The sequence below is a fragment of the Canis lupus genome, chromosome 24 (assembly GCF_011100685.1).
Source record: "Canis lupus familiaris isolate Mischka breed German Shepherd chromosome 24, alternate assembly UU_Cfam_GSD_1.0, whole genome shotgun sequence".
NCBI classification, from domain to species: Eukaryota; Metazoa; Chordata; class Mammalia; order Carnivora; family Canidae; genus Canis; species Canis lupus.
Window position 1 is genome coordinate 17,589,168 of NC_049245.1, and position 8,619 is coordinate 17,597,786.

Below are 8,619 nucleotides of genomic sequence, written 5' to 3' on the forward strand. Positions count from 1 at the left end.
GAGATAGTTTCCATGACCCCTCTACAAAGTCTTTTCTCCTCTGTACCAAGCAGCCATTGACTCCTCAACCATGGCAAAGACCTGCTTGGTCTCCAGACCTCTCCTTACTCTTACCTCCTCCACAGGCTACTGTTGGTGTATGAGGCTGGGATGGAAGAGTGATCCATCAGGCATCTGCCACGTGCCACCCGAGTCAAGACTTTGCTTATTTCACTGTGGATATGTCATGTGTGTCTGGGCAGTCAAAGATGAGTTTGTTTTACAGCTACTTCACTGATGACTGGTACAATCCAATCAACTAACCATTTACTGATTCACTTCACATTCAGGGTCTTGTGCAGAATGTTCCTATCTAGCCAAATTTTTTATCAATATCTGCTATGGTCTAAATGTTTGTGTATCCCCCTCCTCAAATTTCATATGTTAAATCCTTAACCCCAAAGCAATGGTATTAAAGATGGGGCCCTCAGAAGGTGATTAGATTCTAAAAGCAGAATCCAAATGATTAGGATTAGTACCCTTATAAAAGAAGTCCCAGAAAGATCTCTCACTCCCACCAAGTGAGGGCACAATGGGAAGTCAGCAGTCATAAGAGGGCCTTCACCAGAAACCTATGTTAGCACCCTGATCTTGAATTTCCAGACTCCATAACTGTGAAAAACAAATTTCTTTTGTTTATAAGCTTCCCAGGCTGTGGCATTTTGTTAGAGCAGCCAGAACAAACTAAGATACTACCTGTAATGGACATTATGATGCAACACCAGATTCCCCATCAGAACTTATTGTCCCAGCTGCTGAGAGCACTTCTGGCTGATTGCCCTGAGCTGTTATCTCTCCCTGGATACTACCCTTGGCTAGAGACAGCTACTTCGCCCAAGAGGACAGTCACATCCAATGACTGGTCACTGTGAGCATATAGAGGCTCAGCACTCTCCTTGTGACATTAGACAACTGTGAAGGGCCATTCCAGCTTCAGAGCTCTGCATAGGTCAGCTGAGGCCTTTGTTGAGACTGCATTGCAGCTCAGTCTCTCCCAGTACATGATCCTTTTTCCTTCCCTTTCAGAGTTTGATCCCCAGAGCTCCAATAGACCCATATGCTAAAGCCTCATCTCAGAGTCCACTTCTGGAGGACCCCAACCTGTAAAACTCCCTCACTCCATTCCAGGGCCTGAACCCCACCAGACTTTAAATATACCACTTTGATCTCCTATTTACTGCTATATCCCCAGTTCCCTCTACAGGGCTTGGCACAAAGGAGGAATTTAATAAGTGTTTAATAAGTTGAATTTAATTTGCAAATTTGACCAGCCTGCCAGCAGTACCCTCCTCCAAGCCTCTAGTAAGAATCTTGGCAGTCAATAGGTTATTTGCCAGTGGATCGCACTAAACAACTAGTTACCAAAAGAACCGTCTAGTGATGCTGTCTGAGAGTAGTTAAGGCTCCTGGCAGGTGTCTCAGGCCACACAGTCAACCACCAGAAGGCCAAGAGCCTGCTCCCCTGGGGTCCCTGTCACCCCAGATCCCAGGATCAGTGAGGCCTGCTTAGAATAGACAATAGGTACCCAGTCCAAAGGACTGCTCTTGTCCTACACAGAGAGATTTCTCTCTGAGGCTGATTCTTAATCTCTGATCTTGTCTTGCTTTATCACTAAATCTTCTGGTTTTTAACCACATTATTTTTGAGCCATATGAATTTGTTATTGTTGTAGGTTCCATATGATCAAATATTGGATATTTCATGTACTCAACCTGAGTATTATCTCAGCTCAATTTTTAATTACAAATATGTATTCTTATTGTACTTAATTTGTCCTAAAATTTGCTTTTTTGTATATCAATTTATACCTTTTTTTTTTTACCATTTTACCACTTTGTTCTTTTATTTTTTAATTTTATCTCAGTTCGTCATTTTATTGATTAACATATTCTTTTAAATTGGCTTCAGATAACAAGGCCATTTTCTGTTACCACAACAATCAAAGAACCGAGTTCTTACACAATTCTCCTCAGGACCCTAGAGGACTGCTGGAAATATGACAATTGGTCTCTTCTTTAGGAAAAAAAAAAAAAAAGATTGTGTCCTCTTCCTGTCCACCCATGTCAGGTATGGTAATTAAGAAAAAATAAAATATTAATCCATGTGCTTGGTGCTCTACTTTAGGGCTCTGGCTCTCAACCCTCGCTATACATTAGAACCACTTGAAAAAATTTTTTAATTCCAGTGAAGTTAACATACAGTATTATATTTTCCAGATGTACAATATAGTGATTCAGCAATTCCATATATTACTCAGTGCTCATCAAGATAAGTGTACTCTTAATCCCCTTTACCTATTTCATTGATTCCCCACTCACCCTCACCTCTCCTCTGATAACCATCTGTTTTTCCCTATAGTTAAGAGTCTGTTTCTTGTTTTTTTTCTTTTTCCCCCTTTGTTCATTTGTTTTGTTTTTTAAATCCTACATATAAGTGAAGTCATATGGTATTTGTCTTTCTCTGACTGACTTATCTCGCTTAGCATTATATTCTCTAGATCCATACATGTTGTTGCAAATAGCAAGATTTTGTTTTTTATAGCTGAATGATATTCCACAATGTGTGTGTGTGTGTGTGTGTATACCACATTTTATTTATCCATTCATATATCAATGGACATTTGGGCTTCCATAATTTGGCTATTTTAAATAGTGCTGCAATAAACATAAGGGAGCCTGTATCCCTCTGAATTAGGGTTTTTGTATTCTTTGGGTAAATACCCAGTAGCGCAATTACTGGGTCATATGGTTCTATTTTTAATTTTTTGAGGAGCCTTCATACTATTTACCACAGTGACTGTACCAGTTTGCATTCCAACCAACACTACACAAGGATTCCTTTTTCTCTGTATCCTCACCAACACTTTTTTTTAATAAATTTATTTTTTATTGGTGTTCAATTTACCAACATACAGAATAACACCCAGTGCTCATCCCGTCAAGTGCCCCCCTCAGTGCCCGTCACCCACTCACCCCCACCCCCCCGCCCTCCTCCCCTTCCACCAACGAAACCCTAGTTCGTTTCCCAGAGTTAGGAGTCTTTATGTTCTGTCTCCCTTTCTGATATTTCCCACACATTTCTTCTCCCTTCCCTTATATTCCCTTTCACTATTATTTATATTCCCCAAATGAATGAGAACATATAATGTTTGTCCTTCTCCGATTGACTTACTTCACTCAGCATAATACCCTCCAGTTCCATCCACGTTGAAGCAAATGGTGGGTATTTGTCATTTCTAATGGCTGAGTAATATTCCATTGTATACATAGACCACAGCTTCTGTATCCATTCATCTTTCGATGGACACCGAGGCTCCTTCCACAGTTTGGCTATTGTGGACATTGCTGCTAGAAACATCGGGGTGCAGGTGTCCCGGCGTTTCATTGCATCTGTATCTTTGGGGTAAATCCCCAACAGTGCAATTGCTGGGTCATAGGGCAGGTCTATTTTTAACTCTTTGAGGAACCTCCACACAGTTTTCCAGAGTGGCCGCACCAGTTCACATTCCCACCAACAGTGTAAGAGGGTTCCCTTTTCTCTGCATCCTCTCCAACATTTGTGGTTTCCTGCCTTGTTAATTTGCCCCATTCTCACTTGTGTGAGGTGGTATCTCATTGTGGTTTTGATTTGTATTTCCCTGATGGCAAGTGATGCAGAGCATTTTCTCACGTGCATGTTGGCCATGTCTATGTCTTCCTCTGTGAGATTTCTCTTCATGTCTTTTGCCCATTTCATGATTGGATTGTTTGTTTCTTTGCTGTTGAGTTTAAGAAGTTCTTTATAGATCTTGGAAACTAGCCCTTTATCTGATACGTCATTTGCAAATATCTTCTCCCATTCTGTAGGTTGTCTTTTAGTTTTGTTGACTGTATTCTTTGCTGTGCAGAAGCTTCTTATCTTGAACTTGGCCATAGTAACTTCTTGCAAGATACATCCACGAAGGCAAAAGAAACAAAAGCAAAAATGAACTATTGGGACCTCACCAACACTCTTTTCTTGTGTTTTTGATTTTAGCCATTCTGATGAGCATGAGGTGATATCTCATTGTGGCTTTGACTTGTATTGCCCTGATGATTAATGATGTTGAGACATGATGTTGAGATGATGTTCATATCATCTGTCCACTTTTAATTGGATTATTTTTCGGTGTTGAGTGTACAAATTCTTCATATAATTTTGGATATTAACGCTTTATCAGGTAAGTTATTTACAAATATTTTCTCCCATCCAGTAGGTTGTCTCTTAGTTTTGTTGATTGTTTCCTTAGCTGTACAGAATCTTTTTTATTTTGATATAGTCCCAATAGTTTATTTTTACTTTTATTTCCCCTGCCTCAGGGGACTTAGCTAGAAAAAAGTTGTTACAGCCAACAGTCAGAGAAGATACTGCCTATGCTCCCTTCTAGGATTGTTATGGTTTCAGGTCTCACATTTAGGTCTTTAATCCATTTTGAGTTTTTTTTTGTGAATGGCATAAGAAAGTGGTCTAGTTTCATTCTTTTACATATAGCTTGTCCAGCTTTCCCAACACCAATTGTTAAAGATGGAATTTTTTCAGCCATTCTCAATTACATAAGAATCTTGGAGTGGAGTCCAGGCAATATTTTATTAATATTTATTAATAAATAAATATTTATTAATATTTTAAGCTCCCCCAGGTAATTTCAATAAAAGTAACTTTGGAAAAGCACTGGTCTATGACTGCTATTCAAAATGTGGCCCATATTAAAAAAACACAGACAAAATGTGGCCCATGGACCTGCAGCATCAGCATCACCTGGGAGCTTATTAAAAATACGGAACCCTAGGACCCACTACAGTCTTGCTGGACTCTATGCATTTAGCAAGAACCCTACGAGATCTGTGTGCATACTGAAGTTTGAGAAGTGTTCATTTAAAACACACTTGGATGTGGTTTCCATTTTAACCCTTCTTTAAAAAAAAAAACTTTGATCTGAAGATTCTATGATTCTGCATCTCTAATATATAGGTTAATCATTTATATTCTCTTCTTGATTCACCCTATCCCATAGGAGATAGTAATTTGGCTAATTGATGATAAAATGTCTCTTTCCCAGTTTGGCTAAATTGTTTCAAATTAAGGAGATGGAGAGAATTGGATTTATCAGAAGTCTTCTTGGGGATAGCATCATGTTTCTTTGGAAGGTTTGCCTGGAGAAGCCTGTGGGGTAGAACAGAGCACCAGGGCCAGACCTTCACCGGGTGCCAAAACCTGAGTGGAGAAAGAAGAGCACTTTGCTAAAACAAGGACAGAGAAAGAGAGTGAGGGAGGAATGTGGGAGGGGGAGGGGGGCACAGGCAAAGAAGAGAACTTTCAAGATCAGTGAAAGATGGTTCATGACTCAAACCTTCCATAAGGGTAATAAACCTATGGATATGATGGCAGTTTGGGATAAACCTGAGAAAGGTCTTAATGTACCCAGGTTGTAACATGGGAACAGAGTAGATATTTGATTTTTGGATGCAGAAACTAGAACCAAAAGGACCATGAAGAAGATGGCCCTCGAAGGACCACAGAAATCACAAAAAACATGCTTTGGGCCATCAGAGGCCATGACACCAGGGGGTTGAGTCCCTTTTATTTTGACCTATAAGAACAGGAAGGCCTTAGCTGAGGAATGGATTCCAATGTCTTGCTTCCCCTCAGATCGCTGGAGACAGGAAAGGTCCCCGTACAGACAGAAGCGGCCTGGATACTGTTTTGGAAAAGCAAGCAATTCCTGGTTTCCCCCCTGAAGCTCCTATCCAGAATGATATTTCCAACCACATTTCTACTTCTGAGGTCCCTGAGGACAGCAACAGTTTTCCCCATCAGACCCCAGGCTTCCTAAAAGTAGGTGCCATGTTTGCTCTTAAAGCCTCGTATAAGAAGGGCCAGGGCTTCCAGCTACAGACAGGATGCTGTGCTAGGGAGGACTGCATCCCTTCCTCCAACTGGGAGGACCTGAGACTGTTTCCTCTCACCAGGAGAAAGTTGGACCATCCCTGCAACATTGTACCCCCTCCAGTCTTTCTCTGTCAACCAAACTGATCATTCCCTTGCTTCAGGATTTGTAGGAAGCAAGAAAGTTTTTCCCCTCCTCCCCTACTCAGTGGGACTCAGGACAAGCCTGGCCTTCATACCCAGAATGCTTCTCTTTAGACTGGTCATGTACTGGCCAAAACACGTCAGCAGCAAGCACACCATCCTGGTGCCAAGGGGGTGTTTATAAAAATTGTCCAGATGCTTATTTCTCTCTTCCAGAAATTGCCTTCTGTCTGATCCAGTTTACAGATTTGTGCCAGCACACTGGGTCTTGAAAAACTGTAAAGAATATTTATCAACGTCACCCAGAAATTCTCCCCTTCAACCACCTACTCTTCAAACCCCCAACAAGTACATTATTCTAAATTGTTAGGGGTGGGGATTTCAGTAAATGGGTATTTCCTTTCTTTTCTTTATTTTTCTTTTCCTTTTTTGCATCCCTTAATTGTGGTAAAAATATACCTAGCATAAAATGTACCATTTTTAAGTGTACAATTTAGTAGCATTAATAGTTCATCTCGATGTGGAGTCAAATAGGGATTATTGGTCGTCTTTCAAAAATTGCCTACTTTGTTGCATCCCTCTAATTTCCAGCTTCATTTTTGCTTATAGGACAATGACCAGAATGGTGCTCTCTAATGAAAAGTTTGTTTTCTAATCTGGCTGAGGCTCTCTGCTATCATGTTGATGTGTCCAGCCAGACAAGGCTGACCGGCAGGCCCCGGGGAAATCTATGCATCTCAGTGAAGTGCTCATTTGTCTTTGATGTGTTCTCTCTCTCCCTCTCTCTCTCTCCCTCTACCTCACCTTCTCTTGGGTTCTGCCTTTACCTGTGTAAGTGAGGTAAGTGAGGACTTAGTGTGGGCTCCTGTGATTTCTGATTCCATAGGCCTCTGAAGAATGGAGTATTGTTTAGGTAGAGAAGGAAGGAAAGGTTATCTCTGGTGGGATGTGGAAAAACACAGTCAGCTAACTACAAATTTAAGGCTCAGGACACACCATTTGAAATAGGATATAAATGAGTTCTGAAAATAAATCTAAAGAGAGAAGTTAGACTTAAGATGAAAGTGCCAGAATAAGAGAAGTAAGTTCTGTCCTGAAGAAAATAGGGAGCCATGAAAGGTGGATGAGCAGTCTAAATCAGTCTGGGTAGGAAAGAACTTGTTCATAAAGAAGATTGGCTATGGTCTGAGGCGCAGGCCTCCTGGGTCTAGGCTCTGCCATGAAAGCAGGAGAGGAGGGACCCAGAGAGTTGGTGGGGGAAAACCCAGGGAGGACCAGAGAAGGTGATTGGTGACTGGGAGTGGGGGAGGAGAAAGATCCCTAAGGGGAGTGAGGTCCAGACATAGAGGGACTGAGAGAATGGAGGAACAAGTCACAGAAAGGGATAGCATGCTGAAGGATGAGCTTGAGCAATGGAGCTATCTGTCCATCCCCGCTCATGCCTCTTTCATAGTCACTTCTCCACGTTGAAAGGTGCTCCTCAGGAACATCTGCCACTCATTGACTGTGGGCTTTTCTGACTGTGGGAGCCCACTCAGCCCACACCTAGGAACAATCTGAAATGCTTGAATTATCCCAGCAGCAGCCCTCTATGCATAATGGACAAGAGTGGTAGACAAATAGCCCAGCTCCCTCCTCACTCAGGTGAGAAGGCTCCAAAGTGCACCATCTCCGAGAATTCTCCAGGGGGACTGAGCTGTGATTGCCCGATTGGGAACTGATTCAGTGGCATATTCTTCATTGGCTATCTTCCTTTTCCTATCAGAGTTTCCTTTACCTCCCAAATAAATTATTCACACCCTAATCCTTGCCTCCGGTCTCTTTCCAGGGGAGCCCAACCCAAGGGAAACTTCCTCCTGTGTGTATAGACAAAGCCCCTAGATGTCCACTCAAAGTGTATAACACTGAGCCCTGGGATCTCCTTTCCCCTCTACTGGCCTTGTACTGTGGTCTTCCTGGTCTTGTTCACCCAGCCAGGAGAGGAAATAGGCACAGGGGGCTCTATAGTGGCAGGGAACCTTGACACATACCACACCTCCACAACCATGGCTGTGGAGGAATTCAAAGCTGGGAAAGAGCCCTGGGGGCCTAGAGCCCCCTTCATTTCACCATGCTCCAGGGAAGACAAGATGGATGTGGATGTCAAGGGGCTCCCACTTGGGGCAGCCGTAGAGTTCTCTTACATAATGCCGGGATGTTTTGTTCTCTTCATCAGACTCGAGTCTTGGGGACTTCGTGGGTCATCTGTCCACTACCTCAGCAGTGTTCTCCACTCCCAGGTCTAAGGCAGAGAAGAAATAAATTATTATTTTGGTCAGAGAGGAAAAGGGGAGTGATATTGGGACCTCTCATGACAGCGCTGGGGCCGCCTACTCTCCAGCTGGCCCTCCAGTGACCAATGGCCAAATGTTGCCCATTAACTTGCCTTGGTGCTGAAGAAAGAACTGAAAGGCTCTCAGGCTGCTCTCCACATCATCCAATACTGGGAACTAGTCCTGACCCCAGTGGCTTACTGGAAATTAGTGTGGTGA

The 8,619-nt window shown here is 42.5% G+C and overlaps 2 long non-coding RNA genes across 2 annotated transcripts in view; both read right to left on the bottom strand.

Annotated features, from left to right (window-relative positions):
- LOC119865540 overlaps positions 1–838 on the bottom strand; it is a 43,909-nt gene extending 43,071 nt beyond the window's left edge. The window contains exon 1 of the long non-coding RNA XR_005377364.1: positions 736–838. This is a non-coding gene — a long non-coding RNA (uncharacterized LOC119865540). The remainder of the gene's footprint in view (positions 1–735) is intronic.
- A 4,671-nt stretch (positions 839–5,509) lies between these two features.
- On the bottom strand, positions 5,510–8,371 carry LOC111092127. The gene is made up of 3 exons (XR_005377365.1): positions 8,272–8,371; positions 6,184–6,364; positions 5,510–5,756 (listed from the first exon to the last, which is right to left on the bottom strand). It is a non-coding gene; the product is annotated as an uncharacterized LOC111092127 (long non-coding RNA).
- Between the last annotated feature and the right edge of the window lie 248 nt (positions 8,372–8,619).